Genomic DNA, 15,044 nt, shown 5'->3' with positions numbered 1-15,044 from the left:
GGTTAGGTTTGGTTAAAGTGGCAGCCCAATTAAGTTTCAGGCTCACTTAGACTATTCAGTGCATTGTGATACTACATTAACTAAAAGTACTTATTACATATGGGCACTTCTAGTTTTAACCGCTGAATCTTCTCGATTATTTTATTCTGTTGAACCAACCAGATTGTTCCAAAAACATTAGCAGACTGCTTAAGTTGACGTTTTCCAGGTCCGCCAGTAATCTAAAGCTATATGCCCCTAAAATTTGCTTACGCTTACACAAAATGCAGGACACTCACACAAGAGGTCTTTAATTGATTCCTTTTCCTCCACATCATGACATCTCAAACAATATTCATTATATTTCGCGCCAAGATTTTTTGCAAAATCGCCTATCAGGCAGCGACCCGTTATAGCAGATATCAGGAGTGATATCTGACGTCTCGAGAACTCTAGCATATCTAGTGTGCGGTTTAAGTTTAAATGGGGCCATATTTGCTTGGTGTCGTTACAACCCTTGCAATTCTCCCATCGAACATTTGCCATCATAACAGCTTTCTCACGCAATATGAGCTTACAGGTAGCCAGGGACATACCAACAGATTCTAGTTCCCCTGGAATATGTAAGGTAGTCCCTAGCCTCGCTAACTCATCCGCTTCGCAGTTCCCCGGTATGTTCCTATGGCCAGGCACCCATATTAGGTGAATATTGTGCTGCTCAGCCATCTTATTGAGAGATTTGCGGCAGTTTTCGAGTTATGCAAGACAGCCGTTTTCGAGTTATGGAACAAACCTCTGCAACGAATACACAAGCGAATACTTCAAGCACACGCCACACAATTCGAGTAGTAACTTCAGTGTCCATTTCTCAAACGAGTGAAATAGAAACTAGAGGCCTGCACAAATGTATTTGGCAGGCAAATACCAAATGGTGTTTACGGCCAAAGTCAAGACATGAGAGTATAAATGAGAGTACAAATAGTATTTGTAACCGAAGAAGCTCTGAGCAAATTAAACATAGTGTGTATTTATTTCAACAAATACTCGTACTTCCAATATTTGCCCTGATCCCGCAAACTCAAATACTCTCTTTGCAAAGGCAAAATGCATAAACACATTCATCGATAATGAATAAATAACACAAAACAACATCAAATACTCGGGACACGAAGCATAGCGACCGAGTATTCCTAGAGATTCATCTTTTTGCTTTGCTATGCTTTTGTGGTGCATTTGTTAGTCAGAGTTGCCAACTTGTAGGAAGAAAAAGTGGTATTTTTTGACTGTGTTTCGATCAATTATATTCATTTTTATACCCTAAATAGTGGTCAGGGTATAATAACAACAAAAACAAAAAATGTGCCTACCAGAAATATTGATTTTAGACCCCATAAAATATATACCGATCGACTCTGAATCACCTCCTTTAATTAAATGTTATTAATCGAAATGCAAAGAAACTTAATTTAAAAATAACGAATGTTGGTTTATTAGTTATTTAAACATAAAGGTACCTATGTTATATATCAAAATTCAAATAACATAATATGGTTGTCTTTTCTATGCTTATTGAAAATATTGCGATTTTGGAGTTTTATATTTACATGCAGCGGCAAAATAGGCGGTAACACTAATGGAGAGAATTCATATGTGAACCGTTATATTTTCATTGTTAGTTGCTGGTGCAATAGTCTGAAAATAGTCAGTTATTAGTAGTAATATTACCAGTTTAAACCAAAAAATATTTAGGAATTTGATTACCACCGCAATTACCATCAATCTCCCTGCTTTCAGCTATAAAAACATTTGTTTTATTGTGATATGGCATCCCTAATTGACATTATATTGCTCTCTTCTGCTTCTCAGTTTCTCCTTCTCTCACTTACTCACAACTCCAAACAAATGGTGGTGGTTTTATACATTTTACTAGCGTGGAGATGGAAATACAATAGGTACATCATATAAAACTTGCAAATACGCGAGATGTGTGTAAGTTTGCAAATGCTGAATATGTAAATAGTGTTTGGCGTGAGTTTTTGTATTTGTACACACAAGATAATTGTTCATGTGTAGGGAAAAATACAATGATTTGCGGGAACAAATGAGAGTAAACAATGACCCTCAATAGACAAAAATGTCTTGATATGTCTTATAAGACGTCTTGTGCAGGCCTTTAATAGAAACCTTGCACATTGTGAACCAAAACAAATAAAACCTAGTAAAGCAAGCACCCAACAATGTTTTGAAGTATTCGAATGTAATCGGAATTCCAAATCCATTCGTTTTACAATTTCCATTTCTGTGTAGATGAAGTTATTTCGTTTTCTCAACTATAAGAGTATGCTACACACACCAAAATCTATAATCTTTGACACACACATACACACCATTCCTATTTTGTTTATTGTTGGCACATACAATAAAAAGCAGAGACCCGCTCACAGCCTGCATTCATTGACTTCTGCCAATCAACTGATCGACGATTGTGTTTGTCTTTTGTTTGATAGTTACTTCGTGTCTCATACGAAGTTTCGTCGTTGCTAAAGCAAAGTATTCTATCTTCACTAAAAATGTTTTGATTTAAGGGCACCTTATACGGTCGGATAAACGCTGCGACACAACACGTTGCGGCGACAAATCCGATTGTATAAGGTCGTGTTCGGCTGTCGCGGGGACGTGTTGGTATAAAATCAAAACAACTTTGATTTTTTCTGGTTGGGTGGTACAAATCATTGAGTGTAAGGGGATGTTCGACAAACATTATCAAAGACAAATTTATTTTTACATTAAAAACAGGCATTTCTGCAATGAAATTAATGATGGATCGCCAATTCTGGTTGAAAATTAAAGAAATATATAAATCTAAACAAGTATTGTGGCAAAAACGTGGAAAAATTCCACTTCCAATCAATGGGAAACCAGGCGACAAGTATTTTAAATTCATCAAGTAATTTGTAATATTTTAAATGTGGATTACTTCAGGAATCATTGTTTTGACACATATACCAGGTTTTTTTTTATTATTTTCTTCCATTTTTTCAGTAAAAAATGGTTTCACCCATAAATCTTCGTACAACTTCATTGTTTGTTTATGCTTCTTCTTATCTTTTCATGTTGTCATCAAATTTGTTCGTGCAGTGTAAGGGCAAAACTTGAACGAACACACAACGAATAGACGAACCTCTGTCGGAGTGTTTATCCGACCGTCTAAGGTCCGCTTTACTAGTATCGTGACGATTACTTCAAAACCAAAATATTGAAAAGGACTGTAAAACGATTCCTTTTGAATGTGATGGTTCTGCAATGCTTTCGTGGAGTGTATTGCCTTCACTAGAACATCGATTACTTCGAATAGGCCTGTGCAGGCCTTTGTTATGGAAGACAGCCATGTTCGATTTAAGGAACACAGAATCCAAGGATTTTATTACAGGTTGACTGTCTGAGTATATATTCCAACATTTTTGGAACATTAGTCAGCCAATTCGCCACCTCTCTTATTGCTAATATTTCATCTTGAAAAACACTACAGTGATTAGGTAATCTTTTCGCTATTCGAAGTTCCAGATCTGCAGAATATACTCCGAAACCCACTTGTCCATCCAATTTGGAGCCATCAGTGTAGAAATCTATATATCGTTTATTCCCCGGGGCCTGTGTGCACCACGCCTCACTGTTGGGAACTTTTTGTCGAAAAGTGGTGTCGCCAAAGTATAATCCAATACGTTAGGCACATCTGGCATTATTTTGGGGACCGAACTGTGACCGTAACTTTTTTCCGACCACAGCGATAGCTCGCGCAACCGCACAGCCGTTGTTATAGCTGACTGTTTGGCCAACATTTCTAAAGGCAATAGATGCAGCATGACATTAAGGGAATTTGTTCTTGTCTTGCTGAATGCGCCTGAGATACACAAGCATGCCATACGCTGAAGCTTGTCTAAATTTGTCGGCTGGTTAAGTGCCGGCCACCAGACTACAACACCATATAGCATTATAGGTCTAGGTTAGGTGGCAGCCCGATGTATCAGGCTCACTTAGACTATTCAGTCCATAGTGATACCACTTTGGTGAACTTCTCTCTTATCAGTGAGTGCTGCCCGATTCCATGTTAAACTTTCCTCACCCTTTCTTCAATATTAAGCTTAAAGTTCAGCTTCCTGTCCAAAATAACGCCTAGGTATTTTGCACACTCAGCAAAGGGAATTTCAATACCCCTAAGGAAATGGGCCTAACCGTGGGAGTTTTGCAAACTTTGCAGTACATGATTAGTTTTGTCTTTGCAGGATTTACCCCAAGGCTATTATTTATTATTTTTATTATTTATTATTTTATTATTTTTCGCCCATTTCTCAGTCATCCGGAGAGCTCTCTTTATAATATCTCTGATTGTGGATGGGAATTTTCCCCTGACTGCTAGCGCCATATCATCTGCGTATGCCACCACTTTTATTCTTTCTTTTTCTAGGGAAACCAGAAGGTTGTTTATAGCAACATTCCTAAGAAGAGGTGATAGAACTCCTCCTTGAGGAGTGCCTCTGTTCACATACCTTTGTATGTTTGCTTGTCATAGTGTGGCTGAAATACGTCTCTTTGTTAGAAGTTCGTCTAACAGCCTAAGTATACCTGGATCAACATTCAGAGTGGTCAGTCCATTTAAAATCGAGCTCGGATGGATGTTGTTGAACGCCCCTTCGATGTCTACAAACGCCACGATTGTGTATTCTTTGGCAGATAGTGAGTTTTCAATAAAGCTGACTAGTTCATGTAATGCGGTCTTTTGGATTTTTGCACAAAGGCTATTTTTATTTCCATATCAATCCTATATATTTTACAAATAACCTATATGTAAGATATGATTAATTATTACCCAGCCATACAGATATCAGGGTCTTCTAAAATATATTATGATTGTGATTAACAATACATATTTTATTTTTTTTATTTTTTTTTTTATTTTGGCACAAAGGCTATTTTTATTTCCATAACAATCCTATATATTTTACAAATAACCTATATGTAAGATATGATTAATTATTACCCAGCCATACAGATATCAGGGTCTTCCAAAATATATTATGATTGTGATTAACAATACATATTCGATTGTTTTACATACCCATAACATAACATTTAAAAATGCAAAAATTCGGACGTAAAAAACAGCACGTTTCATAGTAGTGGTAATAAAAACAAAACAAAGACAAATTAACTAATTCAGTTCAAAAACTTATATCTAATTACTATGCTACGTATTTAAAACTTATTCTATGCTTTAATTACTATTTACAGCTTATTAACTAATTGTGATAATATTTACAACTTACAAGCTAATAATCTATTTACATATATACAAATTTCATTGCACAATAATATAAACTGTGTTGGTGAGGTCAAGAGAATCACTGCGTCTGTGATAGTACATTAACTTATCTCCGGAATATAAATACCCCTGTTCATTCAGGTTTAGTAGGGCAGCTGGGCGAAGGTGCCTCAGAGTTAAATTAGTTCGTGGATCAAAATCTATCTCCATGCAAGTCTGCACTATCGAGTTCGTGGTGTCTTTACATTTATTCAGATGTTTTAATGCATAGCATGTCATGAAAACATCTATTCTCGGGAAGCCAGCTGCATCATAGATCCTTCTACATGAAGGACTTCTGATAGAGCCGTCTGTGCATTGACGGTGACGCAGGCCCATACACATTTTTATTATCCTTCTTTCCCATTTGCGAATCCTCTCCATCTGGTGAGAGGATATGTCAAGCCAACACGGAAACGCATATGCCAGAATCGGCCTAATTATCTGCCTATAAATTAACAATTTTATCCTCGGAGAGAGGCCCTCCCTCATTCGAAGAACCCTAGAATACCCAAAATAAATCTTCTTCGACTTCCTAAGAATATGGTCGGCGTAAGTTAGTAGCAGACTTCTTTCAGGAGGCCCAGGGATATCACTGATGAAAATGTTGTACAGTATGGGTCCCAGCAAAGAGCCCTGGGGCACCCCTGCGTGAACCACATACTGTCCAGACAATTTTTCACCAACTTTAACCCTGTATATCCGTCCTTTAAGAAAGCTTGCTACTAACCTACACGCCTGATGATCAAAGCCAAACGAGTGAAGTTTATATAATAAACCATCATGCCATACTGAGTCGAACGCCTTGGCGAAATCCAGCCCAACCGCTATGGATCCCCACTTCCTCGCAAACCCTTCAACGACAAAGTCGGTGAAAACCATGAGAGCATGAGAGGTTCCAACGCCAGGCCGGAAACCGAATTGACAGTCCCTCAGTATGTCTTTGTCCTCAATAGTCCTCTGGATCCTAGCCAGTATGAATGATTCGTACAATTTCCCAAACGAGGACAATAATGAAATAGGCCTATATCCGCCAACTGTACCGTGATCAGCCCCAGGCTTAGCAATTGGGACCACGACTGCCTCCTTACAAATCTTAGGGAAATATCCGAGGTTCAGACATTGGTTGAAAAGCACACTGAGAAATGTCAGAGCATTCTCACTTGCTTGTTTCAAAACAATGTCTGGGAACCCATCAATTCCGTAAGACTTTTTGGGAGGGCTTCGAGACACGGCATCGCGAACAGAACCCGGGGTGATAAAGCCATTTTCATACCACCTGTCCCTGTCCAAAATCACAGAACCATCCGCCAAAAGGTCAAATGTGAAATTCACCATGGGGGTAACATTCCCAAATTCACAGACAACTCCTTGTGAAACTGTCCTGTCCCTTATATATACACAGCCAACGCCTCAGCCTCATGTGCATCATCAACAATCGTCAGCCCCAACGATGTCCCCAACAGGCTCCCTTGATGTCATGTAATGCGGTCTCAGTAAATCTGCCCTTCGAGTATGCATGCTGTCGTTTCGAGAGCAAACTTGAATCGACGCTAGTTCTAAGATAAATATCTATCATCCTCTCCAGAGTCTTAAGTAGGAATGAGGATAGGCTGATTGGTCGGAAATCCTTCGCACTCGAGTGAGAGGCTTTTCCCGCTTTATGTATGAAAACGACTTTTATTTCCCTCCACTTTCCTGGGATATATGCTAAGTTGATATATCGCCGACAACCAGAGGATGATTCTATCAGTCACTGGTTGTAACTCCGCGGGAGTAATTCCATCAGGTCCGAGGGATTTGAATGGTCCAAAGCTATTTAACGCCATTTTAGTCTAGATTCCGATACAATTTCCTCGATAGGAAACGACCGCTGAGACCCTGTGGCACCGCCAGAACATGGTTCGACCGTCTGATTTCCAGGAAAATGTGTGTCCAATAGTACCTCCAGCGTCTCCTCACTGGACGTTGTCCAATTGCCCTCCGATGTTTTAGTGAAACCTGGAGCGAAGTTAGTGGATGCTAGTACCTTCCGTAGTCTGGAAGCCTCGGACGTATTTTCAATACTGCTGCAGAAATCATTCCAAGAGTTATGCTGAGTCTTTCTCAGTTTTTGTATTCTTTCAGATTCTTCTTGTAAGCGTCCCAATCCTCAGGAGCTCTGGTGGACTTTGCTTTGTTAAAGAGCTTCCTGCAGGATTTCCTCATATTACTTAACTCCGTAGACCACCATGGTGGTCGATTTTTTCCCCTTGGCTTCCCTCTAGGGCATGTAGTTTTCAGTGAGATGTTGAAGGCCTCAATATCTTGCACAGTGCTCATATTTGTCTCTGGTATTTCCGGTATCATCATATTGAACGATTCTCTATACCTATTCCAATCAGCTTTCCTAACATTTGGCAGATATATGGTCTTGGTGGTATGAACATCTAATTTGAAACTGATGTAGCGATAGCGATGATCTGAGAAGCTATGTTCACTTAAAACCTGCCAATCAGATATCATTTCATTCAGTTCTTGCGAGGCCCAGGTGACGTCCAAAACCTCTTGCCTGTTTTTAGTGACAAAGGTTGGGGCATCTCCCTTATTGCAAACTACCAAATTAGTACGCAAAACAAACTCTAGGAGTGACTCTCCTCTTGTATTAATGTCACCACTTCCCCATATACTATGATGTACATTTGCATCGCATCCTATAATGAGTTTTGTCTTTGTTTTCAATGACTCCTCAACTAAGGTGTTAAGGGCACATGGAGGCATCTCCCTATCATGTCCTATGTAGACCGAAGGTACCCAATACTTGCATTTGGCTAATTCTAAACTGGCAACGACAGTGTCAGTATTGCACATTGAAGGAAGCAAAAACAAGTTGAGCTCGTTTTTATCAATTATACAGGCTCGATTTACATCATTACCAGTATCCTGAAATTTTGGAACCCCGAAGTACTTAATTCATATATTTTGTTTCTATAAACATATGGTTCTTGAATAAGAACTATATCTATGTCACCTTTCATCAGGAGAACTTTTAAGGCAGCACATGCAGCTTTACAATGGTGAAGATTTATCTGGAGGATCCGTAGGTCCATCGAGATTTTCAACAACCGTCACATCAGCCGTTTCAATCGATTCATCAAGAATGTCCTCTTCAGAGATCTCGGTGACGCTCGCAATAACCATAGGTTCAACTTTGGTGAGTTTTGAGGCTGTAGAAACTTCCTCTCGCATCTCCCTCGACTTTCTGATTCAGATAGAGGCTTGTCCATTTTCGAATCCTTCAGCTGATCGTTTTTATATACCTTCATTTGGATATAATTAAAGTCATAACATACACGGCCCTGGGACTTTGCTAGATGTGGCAAGCCACCGTGGGAGCCACCGTGGTGCAATGGTTAGCATGCCTGCCTTGCATACACAAGGTCGTGGGTTCGATTCCTGCTACGACCGAACACCAAAAAGTTTTTCAGCGGTGGATTATTCCACCTCAGTAATGCTGGTGACATTTCTGAGGGTTTCAAAGCTTCTCTAAGTGGTTTCACTGGAATGTGGAACGCCGTTCGGACTCGGCTATAAAAAGGAGGTCCCTTGTCATTGAGCATAACATGGAATCGGGCAGCACTCAGTGTTAAGAGAGAAGTTCACCACTGTGGTATCACAATGGACTGAATAGTCTAAGTGAGCTTGATACATCGGGCTGCCACATAACCTAACCTAACCTAACCTAGATGTGGCAAAGACTGAGTGTTCAATATAAACACTGCATGCCGTCTTGGTCCATCCACTTCATCCAAACGGCCAACCTTCCAATCGGCTCTTGGAAGATCTGGATTGCATTGTTTCAGTATATTTAAAACAGATTCAGGGTCAGGAGGGTTTGCAGGTATCCACGCATGTGTTCTGCCGGTATGTCTTTCTTCTCGACTAACTGTAGATCAGCTTCTTTCCAAACTTCACCAATTAGTATCAAAGCAGCTTTAAAACATTCTATAGACCTCTGGTCCTCAAATGCGACTAGCTTAAATCGTCCTTGATACCAACCAGCCACTTGGTGTCGAGGATCTGGGCCGGGAAACTTTTCCAGCACCTGTGAATAGACGCAAGACAAAGCATTTCCTTCCATTTTTGCTTTGGAACCATACCGTGCAATGCTCCTTTATTAATTATAGCCATCACAAGGCTGTCTTTAGCAACTGAGGCAAACGATCTTTGATCCCTTTTGGAGGATAGCAGCTCATCCGGTGATCGCTCCCTTTTTCCAGCTTCAAGAATTCCTTGAGCCCATTTTAAGGAATCGCTTTGTTTAGCCGACAACGTGCTTGGGTCGACTGATCCTAATTTCTTTAGGGTAAACGATGCATTTCTGCGTTCCCTGAATCTCTTTCGTGAGGGATTACTCATTTTGATGTCGTTCCCTTAGAAAAGGTTCGACTTGTCAAAGTGTTGCCACCTGTCGATCCGTCTACAGGTCGACTAATTGGGCCTAACTCTTGGTCATTGCCCAAATTTATAACTCCAATCGATACCCGTCCACTGGGCCCTGAAGATAGCAACCCAGTGGATGAATTTGAATTTCGCTGCATGGTGTCTTAATATCCAAATTCGTAGTAGGTACTTATTACGATGAGTTTATCCGCTATTAAAAAAACAGTCCGTTCCGTTGCGTTCGACAGTTGAATGACGACCTAGTAGTAGTATCGTTTACAGTAATAGCTGGAATGGAATTTATATCTTTCTCGAGGTTTAGCAAAGAAGGAGTTTGTAGCAGATTGTTATTAGAATTTGGTGAAATAATTGCATCAATCGGGGCATCAGTGATATGATTAATATGTTGAGATTTCTTTCTTTTTCTTAAGGAGTCTGATGGAGATTGTAGTCCAAGCACGATGCTTTATCAAGCATTTCATTATATGCAGAGAACTTTTCCATTATTGAAGAAAGATCTTCGGCTATACGGGCAAATTCATCACGAGTATCTTTGAGGAATGAATCAAATTCTACATCATAAATTTTGCCCTTACTACAGCACCATCGAAGGCCCTTATCTTCAAGGAGATTATCCGCTGTACGAGCAGCAATACCAACACATTTACCATGAAATGTAGTGTAATACACCAACATGATACAACGGGCTCATCTAATTTATTATTTTTGCAATTTTTTGCACAAATCATTTTCGACAGGGATAATAACACTGAACAATGAGGTGAATATTTTTAAATGTTGAATTTAAAACAGTTAGTGTAAACAACAACCGAAAGCTTATTGAGGTGTATATATTTGGTGTGGTGAATTATTGTGGACAACAACCAAGCAACCAGACAAAGCTTTCTTTTGTGGTGGTGATAATAAAATCAACTGATTAATACCATAGACCATAGACCAAGAAAATATAGAGACATACCTTGATAATTCACCATGGTGTTATTTATTTGCAGTGCGCAGTCATTGCACTCAATTGCGCAGTCAAGTGACTCAATTTCTTTTTGGAAAACAAAAATAACCGTATAAATTAGTAAATTTGCATTACAAAAAAGGTGTGGATGAATAGTATTTTGTAAACTTTCACAATATTTGGTGTTTCAACGAGAGAACAAAGGAAAGAAAACAAATTAAAGCCAAATTAAAAAATCACTCATTTGCAGACGAAAAAGAGCCATCTACGGATCTTTCGTCTATGCCATAGACCAAGGAAGGTATAGACATCTCAAGTGAATTCACAGCGCTGTAGTTTGTCTGCACACCGTAGATGGCTCTTTTTCGTCTGCAATTGAGTGATTTTTTAATTTGGCTTTAATTTGTTTTCTTGATGAAACACCAAATATTGTACAAGCATATAAAATTCTATACATCCACACCTTTTTTGTAATGCAAATTGACTGATTTGAACGGTAATTCTCGTTTTCCAAAAAGAAATTGAGTCACTTGACTGCGCAATTGAGTGGAATGACTGCGCACTGCAAATGAACAAAACCATGGTGAATTATCAAGGTATGTCTCTATATTTTCTTGGTCTATGTTAATACTTTGTTCCATAGACCAAGGAAGGTATAGACAACGAAAGTGAATTCACAGCGCTGTAGTTTGTCTGCACACCGTAGGTGGCTCTTTTTCGTCTGCAATTGAGTGATTTTTTAATTTGGCTTTAATTTGTTTTCTTTCCTTTATTCTCTCGTTGAAACACCAAATATTGTGAAAGTTTATAAAATACTATTCATCCACACCTTTTTTGTAATGCAAATTGACTAATTTATACGGTTATTCTCGTTTTCCAAAAAGAAATTGAGTCATTTGACTGCGCAATTGAGTGGAATGACTGCGCACTGCAAATAAACAAAACCATGGTGAATTATCAAGGTATGTCTCTATATTTTCTTGGTCTATGCTTTGTTCATAGACCAAGGAAGGTATATACAACGAAAGTGAATTCACAGCGCTGTAGTTTGTCTGCACACAGTAGAGGGCTCGTTTTTGTCTGCAGTTGAGTGATTTTTTAATTTGGCTTTATTTTTGTTTTCCTTCCATTGTTCTCTTGACGAAACACCAAATATTGTAAAAGCTTATAAAATCCTATCCATCCACACCTTTTTTGTAATGCAAATTGACTGATTTGTACGGTAATTCTCGTTTTTCAAAAAGAAATTGAGTCACTTGACTGTGCAATTGAGTGGAATGACTGCGCTCTGCAAATAAACAAAACCATGGTGAATTATCAAGGTGTCTCTATTTTAATTGGTCTATGCTTTTTTCATAGACCAAGGAAGGTATAGACATCTCAAGTGAATTCACAGCGCTGTAGTTTGTCTGCACACCGTAGATGGCTCTTTTTCGTCTGCAATTGAGTGATTTTTTAATTTGGCTTTAATTTGTTTTCTTGATGAAACACCAAATATTGTAAAAGCATATAAAATACTATACATCCACACCTTTTTTGTAATGCAAATTGACTGATTTGTACGGTAACTCTCGTTTTCAAAAAAAGAAATTGAGTCACTTGACTGCGCAATTGAGTGGAATGACTGCGCACTGCAAATAAACAAAACCATGGTGAATTGTCAAGGTATGTCTCTATTTTAATTGGTCTATGCTTTGTTCAAATCTTGTCAAAATTTTATTTCTTCAGAAAATTTTGTCAATTTTTTTTTGCGAAAATGTCAAAATTTTATTTCTTCAGAAAATTTTGTAAAACTTTTATTTCTATAGAAAATTTTGTCAAAATTTTATTTCTATAGAAAATTGTTTCAACATTTTATTTCTATAGAAAATTTTGTCAAAATACTATTTCTGTAGAAAATTTCCATATTTTATTTCTATAGTAAATATTGTCAACATTTTATTTCTAAGGAAAATTTTGTCAAAATTTTATTTCTATAGAAAATCTTGTCAATTTTTTATTTCTACAGAAAATTTTGTCAAAATTTTATTTCCATAGAAGATTTTGTCAATTTTTTATTTGACATTCTACCAATCTACAAAAAATTTACAATTTTTTTGTAGAACTCTACCAACTGTGGCAACAGGGGTAAGCTCTAAGCATTATTGCTAAATACACCATGTGTGTATTATACACTATTTTATAGTACTCTGTTCCTCAGTGTGGTGGAAAAAAACCAATTTCACGTTTCACATATGCGGACGAATGTGTTATAGACAATATTCCTCTCAAAAAAAAAAAAAAACACAAAAGTGTCCACTTTATCAACCCTGAGCTAAATTTGAACGAAGTGTCAATTACAATACACCATTCGATGAAGCAACACTAGTCATGTTTATTTTAGCACATTTATCAATTTAAAACACAGTACTTTCAATATAAAGGGTGATTTGTTAAGAGCTTGAGAACTTTTTTTAAAAAAAAACGCATAAAATTTGCAAAATCTAATCGGTTCTTTATTTGAAACGTTAGATTGGTCCATGACATTTACTTTTTGAAGATAATTTCATTTAAATGTTGACCGCGGCTGCGTCTTAGGTGGTCCATTCGGAAAGTCCAATTTTGGGCAACTTTTTCGAGCATTTCGGCCGGAATAGCCCGAATTTCTTCGGAAATGTTGTCTTCCAAAGCTGGAATAGTTGCTGGCTTATTTCTGTAGACTTTAGACTTGACGTAGCCCCACAAAAAATAGTCTAAAGGCGTCAAATCGCATGATCTTGGTGGCCAACTTACCGGTCCATTTCTTGAGATGAATTGTTCTCCGAAGTTTTCCCTCAAAATGGCCATAGAATCGCGAGCTGTGTGGCATGTAGCGCCATCTTGTTGAAACCACATGTCAACCAAGTTCAGTTCTTCCATTTTTGGCAACAAAAAGTTTGTTAGCATCGAACGATAGCGATCGCCATTCACCGTAACGTTGCGTCCAACAGCATCTTTGAAAAAATACGGTCCAATGATTCCACCAGCGTACAAACCACACCAAACAGTGCATTTTTCGGGATGCATGGGCAGTTCTTGAACGGCTTCTGGTTGCTCTTCACTCCAAATGCGGCAATTTTGCTTATTTACGTAGCCATTCAACCAGAAATGAGCCTCATCGCTGAACAAAATTTGTCGATAAAAAAGCGGATTTTCTGCCAACTTTTCTAGGGCCCATTCACTGAAAATTCGACGTTGTGGCTCGTTAGTAAGTCTATTCATGATGAAATGTCAAAGCATACTGAGCATCTTTCTCTTTGACACCATGTCTGAAATCCCACGTGATCTGTCAAATACTAATGCATGAAAATCCTAACCTCAAAAGAATCACCCTTTACTTAAAAAAATGGAAGAGCACTAACTTATAATACTCTGTTCCACAGTGTATATATATAAACTAAACGTGGGTATAAAGTTCAATGACCGTACACATAAATAAGTTGAATATGATCTAAAGCTAAGGAAAATTTTCGTACGAATCCCAAAAATTGTAAGAATGACCGAAGTTTAAAATTGCCACGATTAGGCGCCAATATTTTTTTTTCTCTACTCTTAGTTCATTTTTCATCTATGAGAGGGTGTAACTGCAGTTAAAAAGTACAACAGGGTATTAAATTTTCCTGGTTTTAACAACGCTTTGTGGAAATCTCAAAATGTGGAGTACAATTTAGTTCCATTTTCGCACGAGTTTATTTAGTGAAACTCGCCTTAAGATAATAAAATTGTTAAAATTTTCCCAATAGACTTTACAGCTTGGATTGGTATAAGTTGTTCTTGTGCGATACACCCTAAACATTTTATCAGATGGCGCAAAAAATTGGGCATTAGAGACTTACGCACTGGTTGATAAGCGAGAACTTCACCACCGGTGAAGTACGTCTTCTTTAAAATAAAGACATTTTTACTTATTACTTATTTTGAGGATTTGAGGGATTAATACTTATTTTATAATTTGGATTTTTAAACTGACATTTGTTTGTACGTGAGTAACTTTATTAATATACCGCGAAAAAAGAATGAAAATTTGATAGATGAGATCTGTATCGTAATTTTATTGATCCTAGATTCAAAGCCAATAGGTCGCTAAAAATATCTTAATTTTAACGAAGCCGCATCTTTGGTTCGGAATCAATACCAAAATCCTTGTTTTTTTAGTGCATACATGTCACAAAATTATCAAGAAAATTTTTACAATGTCTTCACTCTTAACTGATCTTATTAAAATTTATCACAAAGTTACACTTTGCAATACCTCCCATAAATATGTACTTCATTTTCGTAATTATAACCATTGAA

The 15,044-nt window shown here is 37.8% G+C and overlaps 1 long non-coding RNA gene across 1 annotated transcript; it reads right to left on the bottom strand.

Moving 5' to 3' along the window:
- Positions 1-1,440: 1,440 nt before the first annotated feature.
- On the bottom strand, positions 1,441-2,549 carry LOC142227683 (uncharacterized). The gene is made up of 2 exons (XR_012719974.1): positions 1,741-2,549; positions 1,441-1,671 (listed from the first exon to the last, which is right to left on the bottom strand). It is a non-coding gene; the product is annotated as an uncharacterized LOC142227683 (long non-coding RNA).
- Positions 2,550-15,044: the final 12,495 nt, after the last annotated feature.

Source organism: Haematobia irritans, chromosome 2, assembly GCF_050003625.1.
Source record: "Haematobia irritans isolate KBUSLIRL chromosome 2, ASM5000362v1, whole genome shotgun sequence".
NCBI lineage: Eukaryota > Metazoa > Arthropoda > Insecta > Diptera > Muscidae > Haematobia > Haematobia irritans.
This window is presented reverse-complemented; position numbering and strand designations above follow the sequence as displayed.